At 37.1% G+C, this 22,170-nt stretch overlaps 1 long non-coding RNA gene across 1 annotated transcript in view; it reads left to right on the forward strand.

Moving 5' to 3' along the window:
- The window catches only part of LOC144287898 (uncharacterized), a 258,963-nt gene extending 241,952 nt beyond the window's left edge, over window positions 1–17,011 (forward strand). Inside the window, exon 5 of the long non-coding RNA XR_013355715.1 lies at window positions 14,196–17,011. This is a non-coding gene — a long non-coding RNA (uncharacterized LOC144287898). The remainder of the gene's footprint in view (window positions 1–14,195) is intronic.
- The last annotated feature ends 5,159 nt before the right edge of the window (window positions 17,012–22,170 follow it).

Below are 22,170 nucleotides of genomic sequence, written 5' to 3' on the forward strand. Positions count from 1 at the left end.
CAAAAATGAACTATTGGGACTTCATCAAGATAAGCAGCTTTTGCACAGCAAAGGATACAGTCAACAAAACTAAAAGACAACCTACAGAATGGGAGAAGATATTTTCAAATGACATATCAGAAAAAGGGCTAGTTTCCAAGATCTATAAAGAACTTATTAAATGCAACACCAAAGAAACAAACAATCCAATCATGAAATGGGCAAAAGACATGAAGAGAAATCTCACAGAGGAAGACATAGACATGGCCAACACGCACATGTGAAAATGCTCTGCATCACTTGCCATCAGGGAAATACCAATCAAAACCACAATGAGATACCACCTCACACCAGTGAGAGTAGGGAAAATTAACAAGGCAGGAAACAGCAAATGTTGGAGAGGATGCGGAGAAAAGGGAACCCTCTTACACTGTTGGTGGGAATGTGAACTGGTGCAGCCACTCTGGAAAACTGTATGGAGGTTCCTCAAAGAGTTAAAAATAGACCTGCCCTACGACCCAGCAATTGCACTTTTGTGGATTTACCCCAAAGATTCAGATGCAATGAAACGCCGGGACACCTGCACCCTGATGTTTATAGCAGCAATGTCCACAGTAGCCTAACTGTGGAAGGAGCCTCAGTGTCCATCGGAAGATGAGTGGGTAAAGAAGATGTGGTTTATGTATACAATGGAATATTACTCAGCCATTAGAAATGACAAATACCCACCATTTGCTTCAATGTGGATGGAACTGGAGGGTATCATGCTGAGTGAAGTAAGTCAATCAGAGAAGGACAAACAGTGTATGTTCTCATTCATTTGGGGAATATAAATAATAGTGAAAGGGAATATAAGGGAAGGGAGAAGAAATGTGTGGGAAATATCAGAAAGGGAGACAGAACGTAAAGACTCCTAACTCTGGGAAACGACCTAGGGGTGGTTGATGGGGAGGAGAGTGGGGGGTGGGGGTGAATCGGTGACGGGCATTGAGGGGGGCACTTGACGGGATGAGCACTGGGTGTTATTCTATATGTTGGTAAATTGAACACCAATAAAAATAATTTATTATAAAAAAACAAAAATATTAAAATAAAATTCATTGCCTTAAGAAAAAAAAAAGAAATTAAACCTGTCTTCAGAATTTTCTCCGTGTCCCTCCACACCTTTCTAAGAAGGCATCTGGGGATCCCTGGGTGGCGCAGCGGTTTAGCACCTACCTTTGGCCCAGGGCGCAATTCTGGAGACCCGGGATCAAATCCCGTGTTGGGCTCCCTGCATGGAGCCTGCTTCTCCCTCTGCCTGTGTCTCTGCCTCTCTCTCTCTCTCTCTCTGTGACTACGATGAATAAATAAATAAAATCTTAAAAAAAAAAAAAAAAAAGAAGGCATCTGCCTGCTAAAGGGAATCTCATGAAACTCTTGAGTGGAGAGAGAGAGCCATCCTCTTGAAATGTCCTTTGGCTTTTCTGGCCCCACAGAGTTGACCTTTGTTTGATGCTGAAGTCTGTGATTTGGGAACTCTGTGTTTTTTAGGTATCAGAGCTAGGCCTTCAGTGCTTCTCACTATGTCCCACCTCAGCATTGAGGTTCAGCTTTGACTCCTCCCAACATCTTGAGGCTTCAGGGTCTTCTTGCCACAACTTCTAGAAAGCTAGGCCTATAAATTCCTTTCTGCATTGCTTGAGAGAACACATAGGAAGTGTTGGATCCTTTCAGGATCTTTGAGCATCAAAGGAGACTCTGGGTTCCTCTCCTGCCCACACTGGTCATTTCACCAATATTCCTCTGCTACAGCTGTCTTGGGAATGATGCCTATCTATAGTGCAATCTCCCATGAGAGCCCCATATGAGAGGTAGAGCGAAAGCCTGTTGTACTTCTTTTTGCCCTTAACTTGTTCAATACTTTACTCTCTTCTCAGCCTTTGGCCCAGAGAGGGGACATGAAGACACCCAAGTATACTCACTCATGTCTCCATCTTTAGGCTTTTCTCCCCCATCTACATTACACTGGGGGCCAGAAAGGGTTGTCTTCCTTCCTCTGATTCGTTTCATCCTCTGGCTTTTCTGTATCATCTCTTCTCTTCCCTGGATGTGGCATCTGCCTTTTTTTACTTTTTCCTTCCCTGAGGCTATAAAGGAATGATGACCAGGGAATGGTATTTAAGGCAGAGCAATAAATGACATAATGTTTTAAAACTTCTAATACACCATATGAGAACATTGTGAATAAACATTTATTGCTTTTGTCATCCCTGATAAGAATTCCAGTGTTGTTAGTAATACAGGTATAGTTACAATAGTTGTTAGTGAAATAGCATACTTATATCCCTGGATCACATGGAAGAGAAGCTCCAGACATTGCTATCCACTCTTAACACTAGTGTTGGCTGATAAGAACTCAAGAAACAGTAGGTATTCCAGCTCTAAGAAAAGAAAAACATGATTCTTGTGAAGCAGTGAGAAGGAAGAAATGGGGGCCAGTGTAGGAAGAGACTATGTGAGAGACTTGGGAGGCAGGGAGCCAGGGGAGTTTAGATGCCTAGGATGTTGAAGTTGGAGAAGACACTAAAGATAAAAAAAAAAAAAAAAGAAGACACTAAAGATACACTAGTGCCCTAATTTTACAGATGTTTAAACAATTCCCAGCAGTATAAGTTGATGTGTATGGATTACACAGCTAGTGAGAGATGGGCCTGGCACTTTATGTTTGATCCTTGGTGAGTCTACTTTCCAATCCAGAACTGATTCTCAGCACACTGTCTTTAATCAGAGCTTCGACCCAAGGTCCACATTTTAATAGGACTTCATTCATTGTATTGTATTAATTAATTTAACTCATTGTGTTAGATGAGGTAGCACTGACTACTAGAGCAGATAAAATCTGAAACAATACAGGTTTTAGATGGGTTCCTTCTGTCTTGTGTCTATCCCATACTGTAGGGCAGGGGTTTCCAATTCTCAGTGCATAGCACCCCATTATCCTCATAACTTTTTCTTCTTTTTAAGATTTTATTTATTTACTCATGAGAGACACACAGAGAGAAAGAGGCAGAGACACAGGCAGAGGGAGAAGCAGGCTCCATGCTGGGAGCCTGATGTGGTTACTCCATCCTGGGTCTCCAGGATCACACCCTGGGCTGAAGGCGGAGCTAAACCGCTGAGCCACCTGGGCTGCCCAAATAGGAAGTTTTTTGTTTTTGTTTTTGTTTAGATTTTATTTTTTCATGGGAGACAGAGAGAGAGAAAGAAAGCGAGGCAGAAGGTAAAAGGAAAAAAAAAAAGAGAGAGGCAGAGACATAGGCAAAGAAAGAAGCAGGCTCCCTGCAAGGACCCCAATGTGGGACTCGATCCAGGGACTCCAGGATCAGGCCCTGGGCGAAAAACAGACGCTCAACCATACGGTGTCTCTCCTCATAACTTTTTCAATGCTCCTACGCCAAAGAAACACCTAACAGTTCTGTTGATTAAGTGGTTAGCCCCAACAACTTACTAAATATTTATGTCCTAACAACCATGCAACTGTTTGAAAAAGCCCATACACATAAGTTGAAAGAAGTTGTTTTTATTCTTAAGTACCACAGTTATGTACCAATTGGATATGTGTGCTCATTGAGTATTGCACAACTTAATCAGATTGGAAACTACCCACTCTCATTTCCTGGTATGTGTTGATTTTTATGCAGCACTGCCTTTTATGATGGCAACCACAGAGATAAGAAATTCTGGAAAGACATGTAGTGTGGATCTAATGTTCAGACTGTAGACTACCTCAAGTTAGCAGTTTGTGCAACATTTAATAGGTGTAGCTGTGTTTCCCTTGAAAATTTATAATATACCAGGAAAACTCTGTGAATTTGTTATGGGTCCCTGAGGTGTCCAATATACTGTTTGGAAACTTCAGCTCATGCGTGCTGGGATCACTATCTTCCAGTTGAAGAATGAAAAACAAGAATGGGGATCACCTATGGGAGGTTGATTTTGTCCATGAATAGAAGTTGCACACATCTCTTTTGCTTCTCTTCTGCTAATTAGAACTCAGTCACTCAGCCTTCCCAAACTGCAAACTGGGAAATGTGATCCTTGTCCAAGAGAAAAAGAGGGGAAGCTTTTGGTGAACAAAGAGTAGTCTCTGCTGTATTCTTAACCTTTAGCACTGAATCTTTTTGAACATAATTATGTCAAATGGTTAGAATAAAATAGAAAAAGCTTTGCAAACAACAGGTTAAAATTCCAAGGATATCTAAGATTTAAATATTTGCTATCTGCAGCTACTAAAGAAAGCATTGATTTTGACCAAGATTTCTCAATGTTGCTGCTATTGGCCTTTTGGGACCAATGATTATTTTGTTGCAGGTGCTGCCATATGCCTTTTATAATGTTTAGCTATATCCTGGTCTCTACCTAGTAGATGCCAGTAGCATAACCAAAAGTGTCTGCAGACATTTCCAAATGTTTCCTGAGAAGGAGCACAGTTACCTAGGTTAAAAGCAGGCTTTATATAATTCTAATATAATTATACATAATTATATTAGAAGGGAGTAAAAGAAGTTAGAGTCACTGCCCAATTAAAGAAACCTCAAGGAATGTTTATATATATGCAATTTAAGTTTTTCATAGTACATCTTATTGAATCCATTTTAATTGTATCTAAACTCTTTTCAGATAGCCTTTCAATTGTATATTAATGAACCTCCACTTTGGAATCAAGTACCTTCAGGAAGTGTTGGCTGATGCTGACTCACAGTTAAGTCCCTTCTAGGCATCTGCCCATACCGCCAAGGGAACTGAAGCTGCCTTGCCTAGTTATATCCCTTCCCCAGGAGACAGTCCTCAACCAGTAACTGGTAGATGTGGAAGGGAGGTGAGTGCACAAGTCTGCCCCTCTCCCCCTCATTTGGGGCCACCCTGAGATTTCAACTTCTCCCTCTCCATAGACTCATTCTTCTCTTCACAACTTTATAGCTTAGCTCCTTATAGCAATCCCTAAGAAACTCCCTGCATAAAAATCTAAGTCTGTTTCCAGAGAAATTGACCTACAACATATACCTTCAATTTTTTATTTTAACTTAAAACAAATAGTATCGTTTCCTCAGTCTTTTGATATTGGAAAAATGTCTTTCCTTTGATTACAGTTCTGCTAAGCAGAATTCTACCATTTTTATGCATTAACCATATCCTAATGCATCACCTGGGAGTTCAAGTTTCAGCCTTTTAAAATGTAGTAAGAACCTAAATAAAAATGCAAGGCTGAGCGCAGGATGTTTTTAGATTTTAAAACCTATTTTATAGTTCTGTTGCCATACCTAATTCAAAAGCAATTTTTGTTGAGACTCACTTTTACCAATTATCTCTAGATTGTGCTACTTAGTGTAGAAAAAATTATTTTTTACACACTCACAGTATCTTTTTATATACTATTTAATTATATTCTATAATTACAAACTATATATAAAACTTGCAAGGGGCTCCTGGGTGGCTCAGTTGGTTGGGCATTAGACTCTTTGGTTTCAGTTCAGGTCATGATCTCAGGGTTGTGGATTGAGCCCTGCATTGGGCTCCGTGCTGGGAATGGTGTCCTTTTGAGATTCTCTCCTCCCTCTGCTCCACCCCCTGCTTGCTGCATGCACTCTCTCTCTCTCTCTTCAAAAAAAAAATAATAATAACTTGAATAATTAGGCTTGAAAACATGCACAACTGAGGGTAAACTCACCTAGTGAATTCAAGTCACCAGGTATGTAATCAACAAATGGCACTTGGTCAGCCACTAGATAGGTCATTGCATCACTGTTTGACAACACAAAAGACTAATCCACTGAGTTTGGTAAGTAGAAGTCTCAGAGCTTCTAGACTTACCCAGTTGAAAGATTCAAGGGAATCCAGAATTTGATCCTTGTCTCACTAATGATGAATTGGCAAAACAAACTTATACTGCTTCAGGAGATCTGGTGTTTTGCAGGTCTTTCATTTACAGGTAAGAAGAACATTGTGACTTAGAGAGAGAAATTGTTCTGGCAGTAGCCAGTATTAGAAATCTGGTTTCTGACCCTTAGGTCAATATTCTTTCTGCCACACTACACCACAGATCTAGACTAGAAAGATAAATTAGGAATTTTAATTTATTCACAAATCTTAGACTTTTGGCTACTTGGAAGTAGCACTAAAATATTTATGCCTGATGCTTATTGGGGCATATGGAAGGTAATGTGTTTTGGCATTGTTTCATATTCAGAACTGTGAACCACCTTCTCTTACACTCTAAACAAGCTAAAATTAACTAACTCTGAAGTAATTAAGATTTAGATAAAATAGTCCACATATATAATTACAAAAGTAGCTCTTATCATTAAACAGCAAGTTTTTTGGGTTGGGCCACATTATCATGGTATAATGAATGCTTATTCTGTGTACCTTCTCAAGAGATGACAAAGGAAAAATAATCATACTGTTCTCTTCAGTTTTTTTGAAAAGAAATTATAGAAAACATTTTCATCTATCACTTACTGGAATTGACATGGGATTTCTAAAATGATTTTTTTTCCAGCCTACATATTAACTATAAAATTCAATCTGAAGCAACTGCTCCTTTTTAAAAATATCAAGTCAGTAGCTCCCTTGGTTTAAAAATACCCTGCTTATTTTTTTATTTATTATACAGAATGTTGCTTTTCAAATTATTTTTTTGCACAAGATTGAAATATATTTTCCTTGTTCTCATTCCTATGAATTGTGAGTCTATACATACATATGTTCAATTACATATATCTGCATATTTTATGTATATGTATGTATTATATACGTACACAGACAAATACTAAAGCTTAGGCACAATAAAGTTCCATTTTATAAAAGTGAATTTGTATCTTTTGAGAATAAATTGGAGAGACATTAATAATTCAGGATAACCCAACTGGAGAAATGTTCTGATTAATGATAAACATACTTATCAATCACAGTGCTTATTACTATGGATCATATTTTCTGGACATTTAGAAAGTTTTTCAATTTGGGGCTATTACAAATAGCTCTGCTATAATATACCTGAACATATGTACACATTTCTCTTGGTTTTATATCTATGGGTAGAATTTCTGGGTCATAAGACATACCCATATTCATTTTTAGTAGTTACTGGCAAACAGTTTTCCATAGGGGTTGTACAATTTAGACTCCCATCAGCAATGTACACTGCTGTGTATCCTCACTCATATGTAGCCTTTTTTTATGTTGGCTATTTTGCTGCATGTAAGATGATCTTTCATTGTTTTAATTTGTAATTCTATGATGACTAATAAATGAATGTTTCTACATATGCTTATTAGCCATTTGTATATTACCTTTTGTAAAGTGCCTCTTCAAATATTTCATCTATTCTTTGAACTGTTTTTCTTTGTCATATTGATTTGTAGGAGTTCTTTATATATTAATAATATGAGCCCTTTTTAGATATATTTGTTGCAAATATTTTCTTCCATTCTGCAGGTATGTAGTCCTTTCTGTAACAATCCCAGAGCTATTGGATTGTTCCATGATCAATCAATTCTGAAAGAAAGAAAGAAAGAAGAAAGAAAGAAAGAAAGAAAGAAAGAAAGAAAGAAAGAAAGAAAGAAAGAAAGAGAAAGAAAGAAAGAAAGAAAGAAAGAAAGAAAGAAAGAAAGAAAGAAAGAAAGAAAAGAACACTGGCTTTGAGTTGAAACACCGGAGGCCTTGAGTTGAAGGCTTGAACGACTACTGTGTGATTTGGGACAAGTCTCTTACAATCAAGAGTCTCTTTTTGAGGTGCTTGGGTGGTGCAGTTGGTTAAGCATCTGATTCTTGGCTTCAGCTCAGGTGGTGATCTTAGGGTGGTAAGATGGAGCCTGGTGTATTGTATTGTATTGTATTGTATTATAAATAAGCCATTTTAAGTGACAGAGCCTAGGAGGGTGCCTGACACATATTAGATGTTTAATAAATTTAATTGGATGAAAGGCAATAAAATATCTTTACTTAACCTCATCTTGAGTATCTGATTCTGGCTATGGACTTCTAAAACTCCTCAGCTGAAATCTCAGTATAACCTTATATATTATTACGTCTTCCTCATCTCTTCTTGTAAACTCCATGAAGTAAAAAAAAAAAAAAACAACTGAAACAACTACCTTCTACTCTTGCTTCCTTAGATGAGGGCTCAGAATGTATATTTTCTGCAGAGGTGAAATGATTTAGATTTTATAGGATAATAAATATGTTAGAAATATGGAGATTGATAAAAATATCAAAGATACATATTTTTAAGAGAAACAATTTAAGTGAGTTCAGTCGGGACCAGCTAGGTATCTCCCAAATCTTTAAGTTCTGATGGGTAATTTATAGGTAAAACATACAACTATATACAATTAACTGTTGTTGTTCTGTTAGGATGTTAATTATATTTATTTCACTTATAAGAACAGTGAAATTATAACCTGTCTGGTATGACAATAACTGGTCCAGGAACAACCAGGTGGCAGTGCAGATCGGCTCTCCTTAGTAACAGGGCATCATGATCTCAGCCAAATATCCAAGGAACTTGAGGAACAACTGGGAAAAATACCATTTCTGGATTTGAGAGTTTTAAAATCAGATTATCAAATAGAAGGTCATTATTATGCTATTTTAAAATTCAACATTTAGCATACCTATGGTAGCCACTGGTGTTACTTACTTTTGCCAGAGGTGCCCAGTGGTCAATATCTTGAAATTGTAGGCAAAGGACCTTCACTTTAGTGGATGCAAAGCAGAAAAAGAAGAATTGAGCAAAATCCACATTCTTCTTCTTATCAGAGGAGCTAAATTAATTACTCTCTGTATTTTAGAAAGATGAATTTGATCAGGTGAGAAGAGAGATAAAATTCTGTCCTTTGCCTTCCAATAAATACTTACTACAACTGAATGCTTCAGGGGATCATTGGAGTTGGTATTCTCTCAGGCTATAAAATAGTTTTAAAAAACCCTTCACTTCCATTCTATTTATATATCTTTGTTTCCTTCCCCTCAGGAATTCATCTAGAAAAAGTGGGAAAGTGCTAGAATGCTTGCTTTTTAAATCTGTTGCTGTGTAACTAAACTAGTTCCAAGTGGCTTGCTGACTTCCAAGGTTTAATGGGTTAGTGGGTTCAAAAAAATTTAGGGGAGAATTGTGTAAAACCTGAATTAGAAACATATCCTGGTTTTTAATGATGCTATCCTTTGAGAAATTTTCACTAAATTAGCTCTATATTTTCAGTTTTCAGAAGTGCTACAAGTACCTGATTATATCCAGGGAACAGGCATATTGTTTACAATCAGTTATTTATGATGATTTGTTAGCCAGCTCTGGAAAGCTGACAGCATAATCCCTCCTCCATCCCCCATCAGATCTGCTCTAGGTTTGCTGAATTTCACTCATGTGCAAGTCTGTTTTATATTTATATTTAATGAGATCCTGAATTCTCAATTTTGGATAGCACCTACTGGTTTAAAAACTAAAAATACTATAGCTTTTAGACACTCAAATATTTAAAATTTAAATTTAGACACTTTAAATTTAAATCAACTGAGCAAATGAAATTGGACAGAATCAAGGGTTTTGGGCATAAGATGTGCTAAATAACCAGCTATGCTATAAGGATTTTGATAACTATAATATCTGTTTTTAAATATTCCTTGAAGACATTGCTCTGAAGGGCAAACACCCAGAGAAATTGCTCTAACTAGGTTTGGAGTCCTAAGAGATGCAAAAAAACATTGAAAGTAAGGACATAGGATTCTTTCAGGTCTCCCAGGGTCATGGGGTCTGCAGAAGCCCTGGCCTGGAAATTGGGAGGAAGAAGTAAGAATGCATTTTGTGAATTTTAGTCTCAGGCATGGAAGCTGAGGACTGAAATACAATGGGGATCTTATTCATCTTAGCAAATCAATTGATGGACCATGAATTAGTTAAGATTCCCTAAGGTTTGTAATTTCTCCTGGTTATGTTTGTCATCTATATATTTACTATAATGATCAGCAGTAAAATCATTGAAATGTAAGGTCTGAACGTGTTAGTATTGGGAACAGTGATGAAAGCAGTTATTTACTTTTTATTCAGAGCCACTCCTGTGGATAGAATGAGTGGTATGATGGTCACCAAAAGGAATGAGATAGAAGGAATTGGACCTGAGCAGTGGCCTGGACCTTCTTTATTGAAGTGCCCCTTTGCTTTGTCCCAATTTCTGTAGATTTCACTTAAAGATATTTTTAGAACATTGTGTTGGAATTTCTAATCATCTGAAATATTTAAAAATGTCCAGACATTTCAAAAACACCATTATTATCATGTTAATGGTGGTACCTGCAAGTGTTAAAACTAACTTTTAAATATGGGTTATTTTATAAACAAAAGAAGATAACCGTGATGTCGTCCCTCAAAAAATAACAAATAGAATGTCGAATCCTGTGACTGTAGGTAGATTCCACTTCTAATTGTAGCTTTTACTTCCTACTTTTATGAAGTTCACATTTTTTATTATGCAAATTTTTAAAAAAGATTTTATTTATTTATTCATGAGAGACACAGAGAGAGAGACACAGAGAGGCAGAGACACAGGCAGAGGGAGAAGCAGGCTCCATGCAGGGAGCCTGACGTGGGACTTGATCCCAGGTCTCCAGGATCAGGCCCTGGGCTGAAGACAGCGCTAAACTGCTGGGCCACCAAGGATACCCTATTATGCAAATTTTAAAATCATAAGGCAGTTCTGCCCCCCACATTTTCCATGGTTTCACTTTCTACAGTTTCAGTTACCTGTGGTCAACCATAGTCCAGAAGCAGCAGATCCTCCTTCTGATGTATTGTCAGGTCAGTAGTAGACTAGTGCTATGTCACAGAGCCTGTCATTACCCTATTTCATCTCATCAAGTAGTCTTTTACTGTCTCACATCATCATCATCATCATCATCATCATCATCATCATCATCATCATCACAAGAAGGGTGAGCATAGTACAATAGATCCTTTGGGAGAAAGACCACACTCACCTAACTTTTATTATAGCATAATTGTTCTATTTCATTGTTTGTGGTTATTAGTCTCTTACTATTCTAAGTTCTAAATGAAACTTTATTATATGTATGTATTTATGGGAATTCCTTTGGGAATTTAGTATTGGTGCTAAAAAAACAAAGTATTGAGATATGTTCTGCTTTGGGAATAATGTGTCAGAGAAAGTCTATCTGACTAGGAGATGTTTGAATGGAGTTCTGAAAGAAAAGAGGAAGCAAACAATTCCTGATATCAGTAGTAGGACAGTACATAGAAAACAGCAGAGATAAGATGATCCAAAATAATCAAAGAAGTATTCATGTTTGTCATTCTCTGTTTTAAAAAATCAAACACTAAACAGATGAAACAAAGCAAAACAAAAATTGATACTCCTAAAACTATTTTTCTGAACATAATATGAAAATTTATTTCTTGAACATAAAGGATCCTAGTATGTGCAAATACTCATTACAGGTCATATTTCTTACTGTGCTGCAACTACTATTTTGTTATGAAAACAAGGACATTAGAGAAATTTATGAAAATAAGTCCAACTATGCCTATAGACAATAGTATAAGTAGGTCAAATATATTTTTTTCTATCACTTCCTCTCTTGCCCTTTTTTCTCTTCAAGTACACAGTCTGCTTGATACTTTCTCCTAAATTTAATCCAGCAAATATTTATTGAATTTCTTTATGAGCATATATGTTATCAGCAGACTGTATTGCAAAGTGTCGCTCTTAGGATGTCATCGGTGGTGGGATAGTGGGGGCCAGGGAGTAGAACTCATAATATAAGAACTACACAAAACCCTTGAGTGAGAATGTCAGAGATAGAACTTAGATTTTCCAAGCAGTGGCAGAGAGAAGGACATTTCAGGTGGAGGGGCGAGCACAACCAAAGTTGTAAGGTGTTTGCAGAGTCTAGAGAGGCAAAGCAGAGGAGATTTGAATGGAATGGGAAGAGAAGGGAGAAGACACTGAAGGAGCACCTAAGCATGATGTACCAAATCAAGCATTTTAGATACTATTTTACTTAATCTTCACCTGAGTAAATAATAAGTGAAGGGGTTTTGGAGACCTGCCAATACATACGGGTCTCTGGAAAGGGTCCGAACTCAAACTCAATCTGTAAATTAACTCCAGAGGGGTATCAGCTCCAGATTTTCATCTCTAATTGTGGTATGGAAGGCTTGGGCTACAGTTAAAGGAAGTTCTGCATCAGGGGAAGTATTTTTAGGAGTGGAATGTTGAAAGCTGGTTTTATTATGCAGCACATGTCACTTTCAGTCACAACCTACACAGCACAACCCTGCTATTGAATTTTTAGAGCAATTCATTCTAGCAGTCTCTGAGATTTGCTCTACAATAAAAGGCAGGATAGGGTGCCATCCTTGCCCTGAATTGGCAAGAAGAGCAGAGTGATGTTAGGGTAGCAAACCTTTATATTGCTTTTTTAACTGGGCTGTTTCCTCATCTGTCATGTGGGAGACACCACTCATCCTGTCTACCTCAAAGTATGTTATTAACATTAAAGACAACGAAGCTTTGTTTTTATTCTGGACAATTCATCTAAGACATTACTTTTAATTTTAACACAATTTAAAATTTTCAATCACTTTTCAGAGGATTGTGAATGGGAGGGAGGGGTTGATTTTTAAAAAAATATTTTTAAAAAATATTTTTTACTGGAATAATAACAGTAGAAATAAAACACCCAACTTTGGGATCCTGCCTTGGCCATTTACTAACCAACGTGTCTTGGGTGACTCTTGATCTTTTGAACCTCAGGGAACTGCAATTCATTCACCATCTACCTGATGGGGCTGTTGTAAGGATTTTATGGGTTTTTTGTTTTGTTTTGTTTTTTTAGAGAGAGAGAGAGTGAGTGTACACACATGAGGGTAGGGGTTGGGAGGGGCTGAGGGAGAGGGAAAGAATCTTAAGCAGAAGCCATACCCAGCACAGAGTCCATTTGGGGGCTTGATCTCATGACCCTGCGATGATGACCTGAGCCAAAACCAAGAGTCAAATGCTCATTCAACCATTTGGGCTACCCAGGCACCCCAGTATTTTATGTTTAAATAAAGAAGAAAGTGCCTTTGTAAATTGTAAAGTACTCTGCTGATATTTAGTACAGTTTGTAGAGCCATTTTTGTGTAATTATAAGCCGGTACTACCTGTCTGTATTTACAAGATATTTTTGTCATCTCATCTGACTCATTTAATACGAACAAGTAGTCTATAAGGCAGCATATAGGCTGACGTATAAATCACACTCTGCCCTCCTCCGAAAAATCTGGTGTCTGTCATGTGTTTAGCCTTCCGAACAGTAAGAAGCAGTATGTAATCCTTCATCTGTTTATTTGTACAATATTTTCACTTACTAAATTCTTGATATTTTGTATCATATACGTGTATTAAAAGATGGAAGTGTAAGAGAAGCAGTTGAAGTTTTATCAATAATTGAGTATTGAATTCTTATTAAGCTATGAAAAAATATATTCTTACTCTGTTTCAAGAGATCCGGGTTCCAGGGTAAAATATGGCTTCTATTTCCCATGTATGTAAATTTTTAATATGTGTAAAGCACCTTAGAGCTTTGAGGTTTCTTTAGGTAATGACAACTGCCCTCATTAACCACAATTCTATCTTCAGTCAATGAAAAAGAAAATGAGAGGATTGCTAATGAGGGCTATGAATGGACCCTAAGAAAAACTTTAGTCTTAGTAGACTGTATTTCCTATGATCCACTTCTTTGAAGTTAAAGTTGATTCTCAAAAGAGACTTTTTTGGAGAAAGGACATTATTTTATTTTCTAGGGCGTTGTGTCAGGTAGGTAAGCTGGTAGGCAGACTTTATTCTTTATTTATCTACAACATTTATATAAGGAGTTTCATGGAATAAATGCCACTTAGGAAAAGCTTTTCATTCTAATAGGCAGAAATGACTCGCCATCCAGAATTTGAAGTTATGTTATTTAATAGAGTCCAAAGTACAACAAAATAGTTATTTTATCAACTAATTGCATACTGCTGAATTTGATTTAAGCCTGTTCTACTGCTCTCATAACATTTCACAAATCACTGTCTGCACTTCAATAGCTTCCATGCAATGTGCTGGTGAAATCTATTTCTGTCTATAAAGACCTTCCCGTCTTGGGAGTGACATTAATGATTATCTCTCCCTTTCACACAGGCGCCCACCAGCTGAATCGCCTAGGTGACTTCCTGCCCACTTGGATGATTACAGTTTTGCAACTGAAACTTACTTAGGCACCAGGTTCAGATTCCTCACTCCCTTCTGGCAGCTCCCTGCTTTGGTCTCCTGCACCCTAAGGACAAAACTGAGGGCAGCACCATCACCCCTACTTACCTCTCTCCAAGGATTAGAATTTCTCATGGAATGAATATGGTGAAGACAGCAGGGCATTGCTTCATTTTAGGTGAACATTAATATGAAACAATAGATCTCCCTCAAAGTGAGCTGCTGCTGCTTGAATTCTAAGCTACTTCATTAAGACTGAAACTGAACAAAAAATAAAAAAAGGAAATTAAACCTAGAAAAGGGGCTGAAGGAAGAAAGCAGCAAATTTTTTAAAGGCTTGTCAAATCTATAACCTTAGAGGAATTAAGGAGAATACTTATTTGTCTGTAAAAGATGCTGATTTTCCATTGTTCCATATAATGATGTCTTTTTAAATACTGAATTTATGTTAGAAATATGTTTTCTATTTCACCAAGAACCTATTTCTATTTCTATTGTAATAGAAAATGCATTATTCACATTTGGGTGGTTTATATTTTTAGCAGGTTATTTTGTTGCCCCAATTTTTCACACTGTGTGCATACCTTTTGCAATGTGACTTTGTCACATTGGGCTCCTCCCATTAAGAAATGGCATCCATTTTTCATATGGGTTGGCCTTGTGATATGCTTTGGCCACTAGAATTTGGTGAAAGTGACTGTGGATCAATCCAAGTCTAAGCCTTGAGCATCTCTTTTTATGTTGGAACACTGCCACAGCTGTGAGAATAGCCTGCTGGAGGATGAGTTACCATGTGGAAGAGCTTAATTGTTGTAGGTAAGACCATTTGATGCAATCTTATAGCCAGTTGAACCCCAAAAACTGACCCATGGCTTGTCACAGATGCCTAGGTGAGCCAGTTGACACAATGAGTCATTACAATAAGAATTTATTATTTTGGGGGCACCTGGATTGCTCAGTGGTTGAGCGTCTGCCTTCGGCTCAGGTTGTGATCCGACGTCCTGGGACTGAGTCTAACATCGGGCTCCCTGCAGGGAGCCTGCTTCTCCTTCTGCCTATGTCTCTGCCTCTATGTGTCTCTCATAAATAAATAAATAAAAATATTTTTTTAAAGATTTATTTATTCATGATAGACATAGAGAGAGAGGCAGAGACCCAGGAGAAGGAGAAGCAGGAGCCCAACATGGGACTCGATCCTGAGCCAAAGGCAGGTGCCAAACTGCTGAGCCACCCAGGGATTCCCCGAATAAAATATTTTTTTAAAAAGAATTTATTGTTTTAAGATTCTGACTTCTGGGTGATTTGTTATGCAATAACAGTTAATTGATACAGAAACCAAGAATATGCCATATTATTTATTTTTGTTTCCATATACCCATTAATAAGATAATATTTGTAGAGCTTTAAGCTAATGAAACAACAGGATAAAATGAATTAAGAGTCATTGGTACACTTGAAACCAAATCACCTGAGTGAAAGAAGTAAAGCTAGAGATGCAGTCTGAGGCTGGATCCTTCAAAACCTTATGACTCATGATGAGGTGGTTGGATTGTTGTTTTCTTCTTGAGGGCTATTGTGATCCTATGGCATTTTTTTTTTGGAAATATTTTTTATTTTGAAGATATTATAAGAAGTCTCATGAATAATGTAGAGACCCCTAAACCATTCACTCATCTTCCTCCAATAGTGACATCTCATATAACTAACATAATGTGGAAATGAGGAAACTGACATTGATAGGATGGTGTTACATAGACAACATTCTTTATTCTGTTTTCACCAGTTTTTACATGCACTCATGGTGTGTGTGTGTGTGTGTAGTTCTATATAGTTTGATCTCCTGTGTAGATTATTATAACCACTGCCACAAACAAAATCCTGAACTGTTCCATTACCACAAAGAAAATCTCTTATCCCCTTTATAGTTGCATCCACATACCCCCTCCATCTCTGTCCTCATGTAGCCACAAATCTTTTCTCATTGTCTTCGGTTTTATAATTTTGAGGATCACATAGGAATAAAATCATATAACATGTAACTTTTTTAGAATTGCTTCAAAATGTTTTAAGTAATGGAGCAATATGAATGATTTCCATTCTAGTGAGAGCATTCTGACTATTCTCAGAAGGCTGTTTAAGAGAAACAGGAGATTTGGGGATGGGGCAGGTAAAATTACATTGCAGTGATTTGTTCACAGTATGCCTGGCACTATTCTAAGCTCTTTATATGTATTAACTCATTTAATGTTCACGACAACTCTATGAGGTAGAGTATTATTATTATTACTTCCTTTTTCCAGATGAGGAAATTGGGGTATTGTGAGGATATGTGATTATCTGTGGCCTCATAGCTAGTAAAAGATGGAGTGTTAGATGCTATTGCCCTGAATATTATACTGTTTCTACTGAATACATGTACCATCACTACTAGTATATATATATATATATGTGTATATATACACATACATATATATATGCTTTCACTCTATTTTTTATTTTTATTTGTACTGTATTTAAATTTTTAAATTTGAATATAGTTGACATACAATGTTACATCAGTTTCAAATGTACAACATAGTACTTCAACATCTTTGCACATTCTGTGGTTTACTGTAATTTTTATTATGCCTGTATTTGTAATGTTTCTACTTGCCAAACTATCCAAAGGGATTATGCTTAACCTCTCAAGCAACTCTCTCATAGAAGGGGGTCTGGTCCTGTCCTATTAAATATTTAACTTCCTATTAGAGGGGATTCCTGATGTTCAAGTCTCTAACAACCTGTCTTGGGATACTGATACTTTTGCAAATGACTCTTAGTATAGTCAGGTCAGAAGTTTTCCATCAGGGCCAGGACTAGAATGAGGCACTCAGTAAACAAAATGTGAGGAGGCCCTCACTCTCAGGTCCTAACTCTACAGGTACATAATAGTCAGTGCTTCTTAAAATTTTGAGTCTCAGCTGTGTTTCTTAGTCTTTCTTTCCTGGAGATTAAGCATCTTCTCCATGTGCTTTTCTCCCCAGGTCTATTGAGATGTAATTGACAAAATTGTACTAAACTTAAAATGTACAACAGTGTGATTTGTTTTTTTTTCTCATAGCCAAAAGTTTGTACACTTTAATCAGCCTCCCCATATCTCCCTCACCCTCATGTACCTTTATAGCATCTGAACTTACAATATAACATTTTTGCCTTTCTGGTCTTTGTTCTTAGCTGCTTGAGAAGCGGGACAAAATCTGTCATCTTCATAATATCTCTAGCACTTAAGCACATAGTAGGTGTTTACCTAAATTTTCCAAATGAATTATGAGAAGTTCATTCAGAAACATACTCTAGGGAATTGGTTACATTAAGAGAGTAGGACATTTTTTTCTCTACCATGGGCACCCAAACTCCAGAGAGAAAGACATAAATAGTCACATAGTGGTGAGCTAAGTTCTGTGATAAAAACATGAATAGATGTCTCTGAGGGCACAGAGGAAAGACTAAGAAGAACAACCACGTGGGAGGTAGAGGTTATGGATCCAAAGCTGGAGTCTATCCTACATATCCCATCAACTTTTTCCTGGCATTCAAGTCTGTAGCACAGCCACACTGATTCTCTGATGGAACAAATAGGGGATGGAAAAGTCATTTCTAAACATGAATTATCTAATGAAGCAGTTGGGGAAGGGGGAGAGGGAGGAGGAGTTGTTTGTTTTCTACCATTAAATCAAATTGGGTATACTGTCAGGATACCCAAGTGGAGTATTCTCTGGATAGCTTGAAATCCTGGGTATGAGGTTCAAGAGAAAAACAATCAGGAATAAAGCTGTAAATTTGGAAGTCATAGCATAAAAGCAATATTTGAAAGTAGGGAAAAGTGATATTGCCTTTGTAAAGAGAGTAAGAGCAGAAATAAGCAGGAGGGAAGGGACAGAAATGTGTAGTGTCTATTTATAAACACTATGCTCTCAAAGTAATATCTAGCCTTTCTGTGTAGGACCAGTTTTCTATAGAAATGCCAAAGACCCCTTTGGTCAGAGTTGTCACATGGAATGATAGGTGACACCTTATTCAATGGGAACACATATGGGGCTGTAACATAAAAACAATGGGGGATAAGCCTGCAGCATATTGCTGGGTTTTGTTTTTTTTGTTTTTGTTTTTTTAATGAAGAAAAAGTGTTCTTTGGCTTCTCAGAAGCTAGATTTGTAACCAAACAACTATACTTGGGAGACATTGGTTTTATTCCTGGAAATATTTGTAAAATTTCATATAAACAGGACTGGCATTTCTTGCATTTTAATTGTCTTTCTCTCAAACCCCTGTGATAGCAAAATGTTTTTTTATGAGTTTTTTTTTTCCCAGAGTACTAAATCTTGATATAATCAATACTATATATGTTAACTATCTTCAGGCTGTCTGTGTAAGTTTGAATTATTAGATTCCTCTGAGGTCTAGACTATTTTTCTTTCAGCTATCACTTACCATTTATCTATCCATCTATAGTATATAGATGTTTTACAGGAATATTTCTTGGTACATAAATAAATTATGTGGCTGGTGGCAAAGATTGGTTGTTATAGTAAGGCTCCAGTGTATTATATTTAATAACCCAAACTGTGATTAAAAAAAGAGAGAGCACAGGAAGAGAAAGGTTGTGTTCTTATGAGTCCACACTGGTATCATCCTCACAGTGCCAGAAAAGACTCCATAATGGGACTGTGTTACCTGTGACACTTTTACCATGGGCACAGCATCTTGGGAAAGTAAAGGTGCTCTACAGATAGAAAGTGCTGTTAATTAAACACCTCAATGCAGTAGTTTCCAAAAGTTATTGACATCTAGATTCATCACATTATATTTTCCTTTATACAAATGATTACTGAGCATTTGTTGAAAAAAAAAAGTTAGATTCATTCTCCCCGCCTCCCCCTTTCTCCTTCTCCCTTTCCTACTTCCTCCTCTTGAGCTTTACTACTTTGCTCCACAAAGTACTGCAAACAGGTGAGATGAGAACACACATTTTAAAAAGGTAATGAAATTAAAAACTAAGATGGGAAAAAATTTACATAAAAGTAAAAATTCAATACCACAGAAAGGAAAAGTACACATTCACAGGCTACAAGGGTCAGCCTAATTGTTACAGTTGAGCTTCAAATGGGCTGTGACTTTTTTTGGAAAATGAAGCAAAATGGAAGACATGGATGGCTACATAATTTTTGTTATTTAAAAAAAAAAGGAAGTAGAGTAGTTTCTCAGGGGAAGTGAAGTTATCCTAGCAGTGATTTTTGTTGTTTCGTATGGAAATACCAAACATTTAAATTTTTCTTTTATTTATTTATTTTTAAAGATTTTATTTATTTATTCATGAGAGACACACAGAGAGACAGGCAGAGACATAGGCAGAGGGAGAAGCAGGCTGCATGCAGGGAGCCCAACGTGGGACTCGATTCCAGGTCTCCAGGATTATACCCTGGGCTGAAGGCAGCACTAAACCGCTGAGCCACCTAGGCGGTCTTAAATTTTTCTTTTAATCCTCATAACAAGGCAAGTATTTTTGCAAATAGCTCACAGTTGAGGAAACTGAGCAAAAACACTTTAGACAGTTTGAAGTTACACTGGTGCTAAATGTTAGTATCAGGACTCAAACTCAAGTCATCTGATTCTTATTCTGGTTCCAGAATATCACAATTGTTTTCAAAGTTTGCCCTTTCTGAGACCCCCTAGCTCACCCTGTTTTTTGTTTTTGTTTTTGTTTTTGTTTTTGTTTTTTTGAGAGAGAGAACACGAGCACTAGTGGGGAGAGAGACAAAGGGAGAGGAGAAAAAAAAGAATCTTAAGCAGGCTTCACACTCATGTCAGACTGTGTACTGAGTCTCATGGTCATGAGACCTGAGCTAATATGAAGAGTCAGATGCTCAACCAAATGAACCACACAAGCACCCCTCACCCTGTTTAGTTTAATGGGTGCATTCCTCAAAAATCTTTCTAAAAGCAATCTAGCAAATATATATGTGTGTGTGTATTGCATTTACACACATGCTTATATGTGTATAGATAGACATATAGATATAAATACATATTGCAAGTCAAATCATACTTTTCATTGTCATGATTTCAGGGATGCTTTATCATATAACAACCATTTGGCAGGAGTCCCCAACATTTAACCTTTAATAGACAAATCAAAAGTCATAGTTTTCAACATTTTCGGTAGCAACATCATCCTCTTTTCCATGGAAATTCCCTCCAGAACCTCATAGACAAGATCATATTGAAGAGGAACTGCTCTGGAGGAGGCCTGGATGAGATAGATCACTGTGCTGTCAGAGATCCTGGGGTCCACTCCGTTAAACAGAATTTGAAATAAATTACTTTAGAATTTACAAATATCAACCATATTCGTTGTCTCATTTAATTAATTAATTAATTAATTAATTATTTTTTTATTTATGATAGTCACACAGAGAGAGAGAGAGAGAGAGAGGCAGAGACACAGGCAGAGGGAGAAGCAGGCTCCATGCACCGGGACCCCGACGTGGGACTCGATCCCGGGTCTCCAGGATCGCGCCCTGGGCCAAAGGCAGGCACCAAACCGCTGCGCCACCCAGGGATCCCTAATTATTTATTTCTGATTTAAAATAATCCTGTTTGGAAAAACTGATAATAACCCTGTTGGGTATATCAGTATGGAATTTCCCTCATTTTAAATTTGTAGAAATGGAGGCTCCAGTTAATCAGGTGCTCGTCACTCTTGGTCACTTGTCATTTGTGTTCTTTATTGCCCAATTGGCTAGGTTTAGAAGACAGAGAAGACAGTGGGCAGTATGAGAAGCTGAGAACAGAGAACAAGTTGTCTCCTAGCAAGGCATCTTGGGAGTCTGTTCTCACTTGTCAAGTAACCCTAAAACTGAGGGTGACATATGATTCATGGTGACATATGTTATGGTTTAAGAATTAACAAATATCTTAAACATTCTGAAATCATTTCTTATAGTGAAAAAATTTTAAAAATCAGAAAGGAGTTTTTTAAAAAAAGGAATAAAGAAACTAAAGGGATTGTGGTTGTATAGAAAAGAGTAAAGTAGGAATTAGAAATTCCTTCATTCCAGAGTGATTGGAAAGAAAATTATATATTTCTGCTTCTCTGTTTTGCCTGGATTGCCTTTCTTTTTGAAATAATATTGAAGGGTCTTTCTTTTAAATTTTCTACCACAAAAAAAATCAAACATATACAAAAGTAGACAGAATAATATAAAATCCCTCATTTACTCCAGAAATTTTATACCCATGACCAATTTTTGTTTCATCTTTACGCACCATCACCCTGGATTATTTGGAAGCAAACCTTTGACATTTTGTTCTTTCTGTAAATACAACAAGAAAGCCTCATAATAGGATCAGTGTCTTACTTAAAATGGTCATTGCTCAAAGTGCATCAAGTTCTATCTCCTTGGTTGAGAGAAGGTATGACCTGAAGGAATATTCTACTGCCCTGATCACAAGTAGTGATTCTGTAACTGTTACTGAGATCCACACTTAGTGAGTGAGTCTACCTCTGTTCCTTAGCATTCTCTAATGATGAATATTCATCATTCAGGAAGTCAGAACTCAGTGACTGTGTCTTCAGGGTAGTTTTGACTGCTCTCATATGCTCTCCTGCTGCCTCTGATTCGATTTGCTGAATGCCATAGTTGTAAGAGCAATTATTTCCATAATCTAGAATAAGAGTCTCTAAATAGGGTCCGTCGCCTCCTAAAAGTCCATGGATAAGTTTTTGGAGGTCTATGGACCTCCTGAAATTATGTACAAAATTCTGTATGATGTGTGATGGACATTTTTAAAAGGTCTTAACTTTTACCGCTTTCTCAAAGGGGCCTGTGAATCCCTCAAAATCAAAATTGCAGCACTGATCTTTGAA

The sequence above is a fragment of the Canis aureus genome, chromosome 17 (assembly GCF_053574225.1).
Source record: "Canis aureus isolate CA01 chromosome 17, VMU_Caureus_v.1.0, whole genome shotgun sequence".
In the NCBI taxonomy this organism is placed as follows: domain Eukaryota; kingdom Metazoa; phylum Chordata; class Mammalia; order Carnivora; family Canidae; genus Canis; species Canis aureus.